This window comes from Aotus nancymaae, unplaced genomic scaffold, assembly GCF_030222135.1.
Source record: "Aotus nancymaae isolate 86718 unplaced genomic scaffold, 86718_ANA_hifiasm-v0.15.2.pri h1tg000014l, whole genome shotgun sequence".
NCBI lineage: Eukaryota > Metazoa > Chordata > Mammalia > Primates > Aotidae > Aotus > Aotus nancymaae.
Window position 1 is genome coordinate 27715092 of NW_026988425.1, and position 13077 is coordinate 27728168.

Consider the following 13077-nt stretch of genomic DNA (forward strand, 5'->3'; position numbering starts at 1 on the left):
TACTGACGTGGAGGAGAACTACACACGAGTTAGATCTAGAAGAAAGGGCAAGATTACTGTTTTAATGTGTTAGGTTTCAAATACTTAATTAGAAATACAGGTGGAGGGATTATGATAAAAGTGGATAAAAAATTAAAGTGCAGAATAGAGGATATAGTTATAAATCTGGGAATTAAAAACACGATTTAATAATATTGAGAAAAACCTGAAGTAGAGAATAGGGAATTAGATCAGGCTTTCATCATCAGCAATAGGCCTGTGTAACAAATTAAGAGGGAGGGGTCAGTATGTCAGAAAATCCAAGCAAGGAAAGTCTCTTCCATATTAAATGTCACTGATAGATAATATACAATGAGGTCAAGGGAGTATTTAATTTTTGGCAACAATGAGCTAACAGATGACTTTTCTAAGAGTGAGTTTAGTAACATAATAGAGAAATAAGTCATTCTTGAGTAGGTAGAATACTGTCTGATGAAAAAACTGGAATATTGTCTGATGAAAAAACAGTTTCTCACTGGTTTCTAAATGCATTTATTTATAGTTATTTATGTTTACTATTTCCTCATCAAGATGTCAATACTTTGAAAATTCCTTAATTTCAAAATACTCTTTAATCAATTTTTGGTATTTATTTTAGTAAATTATCAGAATCTGAAGAATTACAATTATTGGAGCCTGTAGAATCAAATTGGATATATCAAAATAAGAGCTAGCAACCCTTGGTATATGCCTTGTCAGGTGATCCACCTGCCTGGGCCTCCCAAAGTGCTGGGATTACAAGCATGAGCCATCAATCTTGGCCCACCAATGACTATTTTTGAAAGGGGATGTAATGCCCATATTGACTTGGGTAGGCCTGATTTCCTAAATTATTCACTGCTGAGGTATAAGATTATAATTATTAGGTAAAACTAAGACTGGACCATTCATGAGCACATTAAATTTCCCAAGATCTATTACTCCAGAACTGTAGAGAGGTGAAATAGACATTACGAACTTATTTAAAATACCCATCTTGGAAAGCTGATAGAGATCCATCATTAAGACCCAAAGCAGAAATAATGAATAATTGAATTGGTTATGTTTTATAATTTAGAATATAAGACAAAAACGGGTTGAATGAAGATATAAGAAGAAGCTACAGTCAATGGTTATGAGCAATTAACATTGTGTAAATGAAGAACAACAACAAAACAAACTAATTTAACATTAGAAAAATTAAAATAGAATTACTAGGAAGAAAAACAACATTAATTACATTATATTCTGCTGTGTTCTGCAATAAATCATGAGAACGGATGCTCCTAGCAAATGCACACTTAAAAATACTAAATATTTCAATTTTAATTATAAAACTAATAAACTTTTGATTTATTATCAAAATTTTTGACACTCTTTTTTGTATACTTGAGAATTGAGTATACTATTCACAATGAAGAGGATGCATTATCATAATGCTGTTTGTCATCCTATACTCAGATGCCTCCAGCTTCCTCCCACAAAAATACTTTGCTTTGCTATTTACAGCAGCTAATAAGGCAGTCAATAAGATCAGGATTAATTCTGGGAATTAAAGTTTGGAGGAATATAAGGGATTTTGCAGCTGCCACTGTGTAGCTCTTTGTATAATTATAATTTTAATTTTGCTCTGCATTTCAGAACAGGACTTTCCTTTTTTTTTTAAAGTAAATTATAAGAACTAAAAACAGTCCAGTTTTGACAAGTCATGTTGTTATATTCTTATAGACTCTTTCTGAAATCTATTCTTTAGCATCAGAGAGAATTGAGTGTACTAGTTCTTTGGGAGGCGTTTTTATGATTCTTTTGTGTCTGAAAGAAGTTATGAATAGTGTTTTCCCCATTTCTTTCATTTTCAACTACATTTCATAAGGCTGGATAAGCATAATTTTTTTCCAGCTGTTTCTATGGCTGCTTTTTTTTTTAAGCAGTGTTTGCCGCACTGATTTCTAATTCATAGAAAATTCAGTGTGCATTGTTCTTACTCAGTATGCATATTACTAAAAGAGACTAAATTGGTTTTAGAAAGTTTAGGTACTTAAAGGAGGCTGAGGCAGGAGAATTGCCTGAACCCAGGAGGTGGAGGTTGCGGTGAGCCGAGATCGTGCCATTGCACTCCAGCCTGGGTAACGAGAGCGAAACTCCATCCCCAAAAAAAAAAAAAAAAAGAAAAAAGAAAAAAAAAAAGAAAGTTTAGGTACTTAAAACTCTGATGATGTGTGTAAGCCTGTGGTAATCGTTAAGATAAAGGAAAATGCAATTTTGCAAATGTTTTCTTTTAATTTTCTGTATTGGCCCATCTTTAAAAAATTTTTATGGATAAGGATAGTTTTTTTAAAAAAAATAAATAAAAATTAAGTAGTCCTCAATTGTACAAAATATATTTGCACTGTGGTCACAATTTTAAAAAGGCATAAAAAAATACAATTTATTCTGTAAAAGTTAGGCATTCTTGAAAAATTATTATTGAGGTCACAGAAATATTGATAATTATATTGATATCTTTGATGCTACTAGCACAAATTTCTAGTTCCATGAAGTCAGTTCAAAATCAATTTGTTTGCCTTAAAAAGTGAAAATCTTAGATTATTTCTTATTTTATTTTTCTTGAGAAAGTAGTATACACAATAGACAGGAGAACTTTAATCACTAACAATAATCACTAATAATTTAGTTGAAGTCTTATCAGTTTTTACCCAGTAAACTACTCCTACCACCGCAACATTGGTTTGACTTCTCATTATTTTCGGATGTTCTCATGTCGTCATGTGTTCTCCATATTTCCTCCTCCATTTTTTATTTAAAATAGCTTGGATTTCAGAATGTGGCAAAAACTCATTTCTCATTAAGATGAAATTAAATAATCCATGCAAAACAATTGGGTTAATACTTGCATATCATAGGCATTATATAAATTGTTGCTAATATTACCTTGAATTTTCCTTTTTGCCTTCTATTTGAATAATACTTCCCTGTGCTGGACTACAATCTATATATTTAATAACATTACAAGATTCTCCAGCTAATTTCAATCAGAAAATTTTGTGGAATGAATTAGGTTCAACAATGTATTTCTAGATTATGAAATACATGGGTACATAGACTAAGAAGATTCTCATATTATCCTTGTATGATCTATGTTGTTGAAATCTAATGCACACCTCAAAACCTCAATTAGTTTCTTTGTGGTTCCTTGCTTTTTTTTTTTTTTTTTTTGAGAAAGAGAGAGAGAGAATAGGAAGGAGGAAAAAGGAAGAGAAAGAGAGAGAGAGAATGGGGAGGAGGGAGAAGGAAAAGAAAGAGGGAGAGAGAATGGGAGTATTGCTTTCTTGCCCAGGCTAGAATGCAATTTAGTAATGGGTATTGAAAACCTCTTTTATACTGATAATTATACTTAATGATGTAGTCAGGAAGGAATAAGGGAAGAAGATAACAAACAAACAGCCAACCAATATTTCATTTAAACCTATGAAATGCTATGCGATTACTGAGGAGTGATGTACTTCCAATTATATAGTCACCTTTGGAATAGGTGTGAGGTGGTAATGTGTGTTTTGTGTATTTGAAGTGGAGAGTTCTATAAATGTTTATTAAGTTTACTTGTTCCGGGTCTGAGTTTAAGTTCTGAATATCCTTGTTAATTTTCTATCTCGTTGATCTATAGAATCGTTAGCTCTTCTTGTTGCATTGATCCTTTTGCCATTATGTAATGTCATTCCTCGCCTCTTTTGATCTTTGTTGCTTTAAAGTCTACTTTATCAGAGGCGAGAATTGCATCTCCTGCTTTTTGTTTATTGGTTTATTTTTACTCTCTGTTTGATTGGTAAATCTTCCTCCTTCTCTCTGAGTCTTTGTGTATTGTTGCATGTAAGATGGGCCCGGATGCAGCATAACGATGGGTTTTGGCTTTTTATCCAATTAAAATATATATAAGTTTAATACCGGCGTTTGATGCTAGCTGGCTGTTTTGCCCATTAGTTGATGTAAATTTTTTATTGTGTTAAAGTTCTTTGCTTTTTGATATATTTTTGGAAAGGCTGATATTGGTTGTTCCTTTATATGTATAGTGCTTCTTTCAGAAGCTCTTGTAAAGCAGGCCTGGTGGTGGTGAACTCTCTAAGTACTTGTTTGTTCGCAAAAGATTTAATTTTTCCTTCGCTCATAAAGCTTAGTTTGGCTGGATAGGAAATTCTGGGTTGAAAGTTCTTTTCTTTAAGGATGTTAAATATTGGTCCCCACTCTTTTCTGGCTTGTAGGGTTTCTGCTGAGAGATCTACTGTAAGTCTGATAGGTTTCCCTTTATGGGTAACCTGACCTTTCTCTCTGGCTGCCCTTAGTATTTTCTCCTTCATTTCAACCCTAATAAATCTGGCAATTATGTGCCTTGGGGTTGGTCTTCTTGAAGAATATCTTTGTGGTGTTCTCTGTATTACCTGGAGTTGAATATTACCCTGCCTTGCCAGGTTGGGAAAATTTTCCTGAATGATATCCTGAAGAGTATTTTCCAACTTGGATTCATTCTCTTCATCACATTCAGGTACACCTATCAAACGTAAATTAGGTCTTTTCACATAGTCCCATATTTCCTGGAGACTTTGCTCATTCCTTTTCATCCTTTTTTCTGCATTCTTGTCTTCTCGTTTCATTTCACTGAGCTGGTCCTCGACTTCTGATATCCTTCCTTCTGCTTGATCAATTCGACTGTTTAAACTTGTGCATGCTTCGCGAAGTTCTCGTGTTGTGTTTTTCAGCTCCATCAATTCACTTATATTCTTCTCTAAATTGTCCATTCTCGTTAACATTTCGTCCAACCTTTTTTCAAGGTTCTTAGTTTCTTTGCATTGGGTTAGAACAAGTTCTTTTAATTCACAGAAGTTTCTTATCACCCATGTTTTGAAACCTGCTTCTGTTATTGGAACACACGTGTAATCTATTAAGCCTTGTTTCGTTACTGATGAGGAATTGCAATCCCCTGTAGAAGGAGAGGCATTCTGATTTTGAGTATTCTCTACCTTTTTACGCTGGTTTCTTCCCTTCATTATATATTTGTCCATCTGTCGTCTTTATAATTACCGACTTTCTAACTGGGTCTCTGACGTCCAACTTGTTGATTCCCTGCGCCGAAATCTGAGCAATCCACTAAGCCGGCCAAAACAGCGGTGTTAAGATTGATGGTGCTTTTCTGCCCGGGAATCTCTGGACTCTGCACCAAGAACTGGCGTGCTAAGGCACCAGCAAAACCGCCACGCCGGCCACAAGAGTCGCCCTGGCGACCCGTGGAGCTCCTCCACTGGGAATCTCCTGGTCCGTGAGCAACTAATATTCATCTGAAAGTGTGGCGTCCTCTCATTCTTTGCACTTTCACTGGGAGGTACATGCCCGAGCTGCTAATCATCAGCCATCTTGGATCTCTCCCTCCTTGCTTTTAATTAAAAAAAAAATGTGAGAAAGATCCAGTAAAGTGGGAGAGTTTGAATATATTGTATTTTAAGAAAAATTTTAAAATAATTGGTAGTAATGAAATCTAAAATACTGGGGTAGGTATTTGAACAGAAATAGGGCTATCTTCTTTACTAAGTGAAATGAAAATACTTAGCCTAATTTGTAAAATGAGTAAATTTCATCAGATTATTACTATTTTCTAGGTGAAAAAGGGAACTGAAAATACTTGTGGATATTCAGAGAAAAGTAATAGATTATTTGGAATGACAACAATCTAGTCATAATGAATCTACCCCATGTCCACAGTAGATGTTGTTTGACTCTCTAGTACTACCAGGTTACTTTGCTTTAAGAATGGACAAAACAGAAAGTTGAATTCATACAGGAATTGGAATTTGTTCAAGTCGTGAAGCACAATGACAGTGTGGGTAGAGAGCTTGGATTAATGGAAAGCTATTTCTGAAGCAATAGACCAAGAAATCTGAGATTAATAAGGAGGGACACGAAGGAAATGAATGGATGTAGCCAAAGTAGAGTAGTCTGAACAAGGTTGTAGAACAGCTGAAGTCAAAAAATTGAGTGGAAACGGATTGAAAGCTAAATGCTTTATTTACAGAGTGGGATGTTTGCATGAGCAATTTTGAAGATGGAAGCAAGACAACTGATAAAATCCAAGTTATGATTTTTGGTATTTTTTTATTTGAATCATGGAGAAAAAGCATTATGCATTAAAAATTTGAATACCAGAAAGACTTGAGTTTTACAGGTTATCCCATGTACATTGAAATCACCAGGATAAAACATGGAAAAGAGAGCAATGCCTTAAATCAAATGGCATTGTTCTCTCCCTCTCTCTTTCTTTCTTTCATTTCTATTCTTTACTTGTCTATTACTGTTATTTAATAAATTAGAAGAAGTTACCCCATATGTTGGTAGAGAATGATAGCATGCTTGCCCTCATTGATAAATCTCAACACATCTATTGTTAGGTAAAATTAGATGCCAAAAGTCTATTTAAATAAATGAGGATCACATGGTTTATCAAGCCCTCCTCCTGCACTGAAAGTCATAGAGGTATAGGAAACAGCCATCACATGAAAGCCCTTAGGGAAAAGTGCCATCAAGTTTGCAGATGGGTTTACAGGTAAAAGGAGAGGAATTATAGAGTGTGCTTAGATGAATTGAGAGCATAAGGAAGATTGCTTACCTGATGTTCACATAGTAAAGTCTGAGAGCTGAAGAGGTATGATGAGATCAATAGTGGGACTGTGCTGGCACATTAGGGTTTGGGCTGATGAAAGGAAGGTGATTATGAGAGAAATTCTTAGTCCTAAAGGTCACTTTGAGGAAAGATGGCTCTGACCCAATGCAAAGTTCCATTGGTGAGAGTCATGACAGATCCATGTATAGGAAAGAGCAAAACAGAACAGAATCATGTGAACTGTAGCTATTCTTTCCCATACTCCAGAAGGCAGCTTAGAGTAGTAGAAAGAACAAGGGATTTGACATCCTACTCACCTTGATTACAATCTCACTTCTTGCATATATTATGAGTATGGGGTCACACGTTACTGTGAGAATTGGAAATACTGTAAAAATAGTATTTGGTTCTTAGAGATATTTTTCTTCTTCCCTTTTTCCTGGTTTCTGAGGAAATATCTAAGTTCTGGAAATCTGATGGCTGATGCTATACCAGCTCTGCAACCTGAACTCTCAGACATTGATAAGCCAGTGGAAACAATAGACTGTAACTTCTCCAATTTTCAAAACTCTGTACCTGTCTCCTTTAAATCACAGGAAACCTGTATTTTTCTTAAATTATTTCTTGTATTTGCCCTGAACACATATTACTGGTTCTTTACATCTGCAAAATTGCAAAAGCTACTTTTGTAACTGTAAGGCCGGTGCCTCCTTGGGAACCGAGTGGACACGCCCCCCCCCCCCGCCCCGTTCCTAAAAACTACGTCATCATTCTGAGCACATTGCTCAGCATTTGCCCTCTCCACGCGGACTCCCCCTTTCCCATTTCCGCATTCCAATCTCAGCCCTGCACCCGCCAGAAATTTTGAAAAAGCCCGCCAAGAACCTGCCCTATAGTAGCCCCCCGTACGTTCTCGGCCAGCCCCTCATCGGTGCTCACTCCCTTTATACCCAATGGAAATGCCCCCGCTTCGTTCACCTCGCCCGTCTCCAGCCTTTTAATACCCAATAGAACTACCTCGTCTTTGTTTCCCCCGTAGTCAATCAGCTACCTCTATTCCCTATAAAACCCCACGCCGCAAGAAGAGAAGCGCGACTTCTCTGGCCCCTGCCCGGACCATAGAACCTCGCCCGGGAGCCGAATAAATTGGCTTTTAATTTCCTCACTCTGGTCTCTGTTTCCTCATTGAACTCGGCGAGAAGTCTAACAGTAACTAGTAAGATTATTACATTACAATATTTTTTTCTGACTTAATAAGCACATATAATAATTATTTCTGAATGAATCTTCTGAACCCAGAATCATTTGCTTATACTTTCCACGTATAAGTGATCCCTAAACTGACCAAACATCTGAGGTGCTTCATTAAAATACAGTTAGCTGGATTAAACTCCAGAGACTCAGATGCAGGAAATCTGGGTTTGGTGCCTGGAATCTGCAACTTTTATAATATCACAGGGTATTTTATTGTAATCCTATCTATAGAGTATATTTTGAGAGACCGAGTCCTCAATCTGCTGTAATTCTAAAGATAAATTGAAAAGGCTATATTTCCTCTAGTTTTGAGAAAAACAAACATATTGATTCAACTAGTTATCCTAAACTTTAAGGCCATATTAATTCTTTCCATCATGAGCATGGGATGGCTGTTTGTTTTTGTTCTCTTCAGTTTCTTTTATCTGTGTTTTATAGTTTTCCTTTATAGAGACCTTTCACCTCCTTAGTTAAATTTATTCCTAAGTATTTACTTTTGTGTGGCTATTTTACATAAGATTACTTTCTTATTCAGCTTGATTTCTTATTCAGCCAGTTTGCAATTAGTATATAGAAATGCTATTGATTATTGCATCAATTAATTTTGTATCCTGCAAATTTGCTGAATTTGTTTATCAGTTTTGAGAGATTTCTGGCACAGTCTAAGTTTTTCTATATATAAGAGCATGTCATCTATAAAGAGGAATGATTTGCCTTCCTCTTTTCCAATTTGAATGTACTTTATTTCTTTCTCTTGCCTAATTTGTCTGGCTAGAACTTCTAGTATTACCTTGAATAAGAGTGGTGAAAGTCATCCTTGTCTTATCATACGATACATGCAAATCAGATTCAAACTGAAATATCATCTTACCCTATTTAGAATGGGAACAAAAGCTAACGAACACTGGTAAGGATGAGGAACAAAGGGAATTCCTATACACTGGTAGAAATGTAAATCAGAAGAGCCATTATGGGAAACAATATGGGAATTTCTTTAAAAAACTAAACATAGAATTATCATGCAATCCAGCAATCCCACTGCTAGATATTTATGCAAAGGAAAAGAAATCAGTATATCAAAGAATACGTGCACCCCCATGTTCATTTATTGAAGCATCATTAACAATAGCTAAAATATACGTTGAATCAGCCAGTGTGGTGGCTCATGCTTGTAATCCCAGCACTTTGGGAGGCCAAGGTGGGTGGATCACAAGGTCAGGAATTGGAGATCAGCCTGACTAATATGGTGAAACCCCTTCTCTACTACAAATACAAAACTTAGCTGGGCATGGTGACGTGTGCCTGTAATCCCAGCTACTCAGGAGCCTGAGGCAAGAGAATCGCTTGAACCCGGGAGGCGGAGGTTGCAGTGAGCTGAGATTGCACCACTGCACTCCAGCCTGAGTGACAGATTGAGACTGTCTCAAGAAGAAAAAAAACAACTATATATATATATATATACACACACACACAAATATATATTTAACCTAAATGTCCATCAACAGATAAATGAATTAGGAAAATGTGGTATATATGCTCAATGTAATACTATTCAGTCATAAAAAATAATGAAATACTGTCATTCATAACAACATGGATAAACCTAGAAGTTACTTTAAATAAAATAGGTTAGACAAAGAAAACTAAAAGATGCATGTTGTCACTCATATGTAGGAGCTAAAAAAACTTAAGGAAAGTTAAGGGGGAGGGGTTGGTTAATCAGGAGAAGGGAAGATATGGAAAGCTTTATTAACAGATACAAAATTGTAGCTAGATAGGAGAAATGAGGTCTAGTGATCTGCAGCACTGCAGGTAAACATCGTTATGTATAATTTATTTTATATCTTCAAAAGTTTAGAAGAGAGTATATTGAATGTTTGTAACACAAATAAATAATATATGAGGTAATAGAAATGCTAATTATTATAATTTTATTATTTCACCTTGTAATATATCAAAATATTACTTCATATTTTTAAAATATGTACCATAATTACACGTCAACTAAAAATTAAAGTGGAAAAGTTAATTGTATTATTAAGCCCAAATTCTAAAACAATTATTTACTTGCTAAGTTCTGAAAACTGCTCTTGGTTTTTGATATCTCATAAATATATATGGCTAAGCAATCATGGAAATCAAAATTCATAAATCCTCATAAGAGTTTTGCGTTATCTTATTATAAACTACATGTACTCAAGAAAAATCACCAGGAGATATAATATGATGAGCAATATTTTCTTCCAAGGAAGTTCAAAAAAGACAGCTAAGAGAAAACCAATAGTATGTTAAATGTGTCAAGATAAGGGAAGATTTATAGCACACATTTAATTATATAGAGAATGTGAATTTTAATTGAAAGTCTCTGAAATTATCAGTTTAAACATGTCCATCAATAAATTAAAATTTACACAATAGCCATTTTGTGTACAAAGATAACAGAAAATTAATTTGTTATATTAAATGATGCATTATTAGGACTATAGAGAATAATGAGTTCTCGTGTATATATAGAGAAATGAAAATATGAAAACACATGCTTGCTAGTGAGATTAAAAGATGACATATTATTACCACCGTAGTACTACTGAAGGTTCAGTTAAAGGAAGTATACCTATTTCTTTGTGGGAGGTACACTTGGGAACTAAACCGCTTGGGGTGAAAATCCAGCCCTACTTTTATCTTGCTCTTTAGCTTTGGTGAAGGTCCTTTACTCAGCATCTTTTGCCCCATTCCATCTTCTGTGTTTGCCCATCTTCTGGAATTATTAATAAGATATAAAAGTAGAGATCAACGTGGCTTCATTCATTCAGGCTACTGTAATAGAATACTTTTGGTAGCTTATAAACAAAATAAATTTATTTCTCACAGTTCTGGAGGCCGGAAAGTCTAAAACCAAGGCACTGCAGATTTGGCATTTGGTAAGGGCCAACTTCTACATCCATAGAGGAAACTTTTGTGTGTGCTGGGTTCCCACATAGCGGAAGGGTTGAGAGAGGTTTCTGGGTCTCCTTTATAGGGTTAGTTCCCAAAGGCCCCACTTCCTAATACCATAATATTGGGGGTTAGTATTTGACCATCTGAAGTTTTAGGGGACACAAACATTCAGTCTGTTGCATAAAGTAAGTCTAATTATTGGGTTAGAGACTTGGGTAAAAGAGATAACATTGTATTTCAGATCTTGAAAGTGTTGTTTTCCTCTGAGAGGGTGGTAGTGCTAATTTCAAGGAATCAAGGATTAACATTAAACTCAGTTTGTGTAGTGACCTCCTGTTAAAGGTAAGAATTTAATTGGGCATGATGGTGCTCATCTATAGTCCCAGCTAATCCGGAGACTGAGGTGGGAGGATCACTTGAGCCCAGAGTTTGAGGCTGCAGTAATCTTTGATCACGCCACTGCACTTCAGCCTGGGTGACAGAGCAAGATCCTGTCTCTCTCTCTCTAACCAAAAAAAAGGCAAAATTTTGTTGTTCATTCTATGTTTTTGGTTTTTCTTTATGTTTGTCATATGGGGACAAACAAATTAAAACTTCAAATAGTGCAATTCCCATTTTCTATCATTATCTATCAAGCAACGCTGTCATGTCTTATATAGCCACAGCATTTTTTGCAGTTTTGCTATGTCAAAAAAAAGGAGGGGCACTTAAAGGGAAGTACTCTTCATTGATTAACTTTTATCTTGACAACTATGCAGCAAGAACAAGATTTCATTATAAAGTTTTATCTGGTGGCCATTGACAAAGAGATTAGTAACTCAGGATGTAGCTGAGTTACTAACGGTAACAATGGTGAGGGGTATGGAAAATAGAATAGTAACTACCAAATTATGTACAGTGGGTGGGAACAAAAGCCTACCTTTATTGAATATACTAGGGCAGTTGCTTCCAAATAGTTCTAAAATATTAGACTGTCTTTTTATGCTTCCTAAAACTGCAATTCTTGGACCGTGGATCAAGCAAAGGAGTATCTTTGAGAGAAAGTCTCAGGAATCATATTTTAACAAGCAAATAAGCTATGCTTAGGCACAAATGCAGTCGATCTTATTAGGAGAAAGTTAGTGTTAATACCAGAAAAAGGAAATCTTGGTAACACTATGACTTCTTAATAGTTTTTCTACAGAAAAGTAAAGAGTGTTTTATCTTTTTGGCCAATTACACAAATATATATATATATATATATATATATATATATATATATATTTAAAAGAATAGAAATGTAGAAACTAAAACACATATTTACCAGTAGTGGTGCCATTTTTGTTCTAGAAAATATAATTTTTTTAAATTATAACTAATGCTTTGCCCTCAAAACATAAAGAATATACTTTCATTGACATAAATGTTTAAATAAATTCTGACATACTCCTAACTTTTAAAAAGTCTGTTCAATTGAATTACATATCTGGCAGAAGTGACACAATTATAACAATTAAGTGACACTATTACTAAAGAGAATAAAAACAATTACTTTATTTTTTAATAAAATGTGCTCAATAATTAAAAATGTTTGAGGTATATTTGGCAAAAAACTATACATATTTGCATTATAAAATGTGTTATTTTGATTTATGTATGTGTTGTGAAATAATTACCACAATGAAGCCGAGGAATATATGTGTTACTTGCTCTGTGTGTGTGTATGTGTGTGTGTATTTTGAGAACACTTAAGATCTTAGTCATTTTTCTGTAGAAAATACCTCATCATCAACCACATTCTCAATGGTATGTGAGAGATCTTTGAAATTTATTCATCTTGTCTAACTGAAACATTTTACCCATTGATCAACATTTCCTCATTTCCTTCGATCACTCGGTCCCTGGAAACCACCATTGGGGTCATAGCTAACATGAATTCTCTAAGACGAAAAATAGTCAAATTTCTGATACATTGGCATGTTTGGGGGACAAAGGTAATAATACAAATTTGTCAATAAGGAGTGTTCAAAACTATTAATGTCATGAAAAACGCAAAAGAGAGTGCATGAATAATTAAAGGGGGCTAAAGTCAGGTAATAAATGCAACATATTACCTTTTATTGGATCCTATGATGAAAAGGCAAACAAATAAAAAAAAGAACAAGTATAAAATAAGCATTGAGTAAAATGTGAAAAGAAATTTATATTAGATAATGTTATTTTTGTATTAAATTTCAATGTGGAGT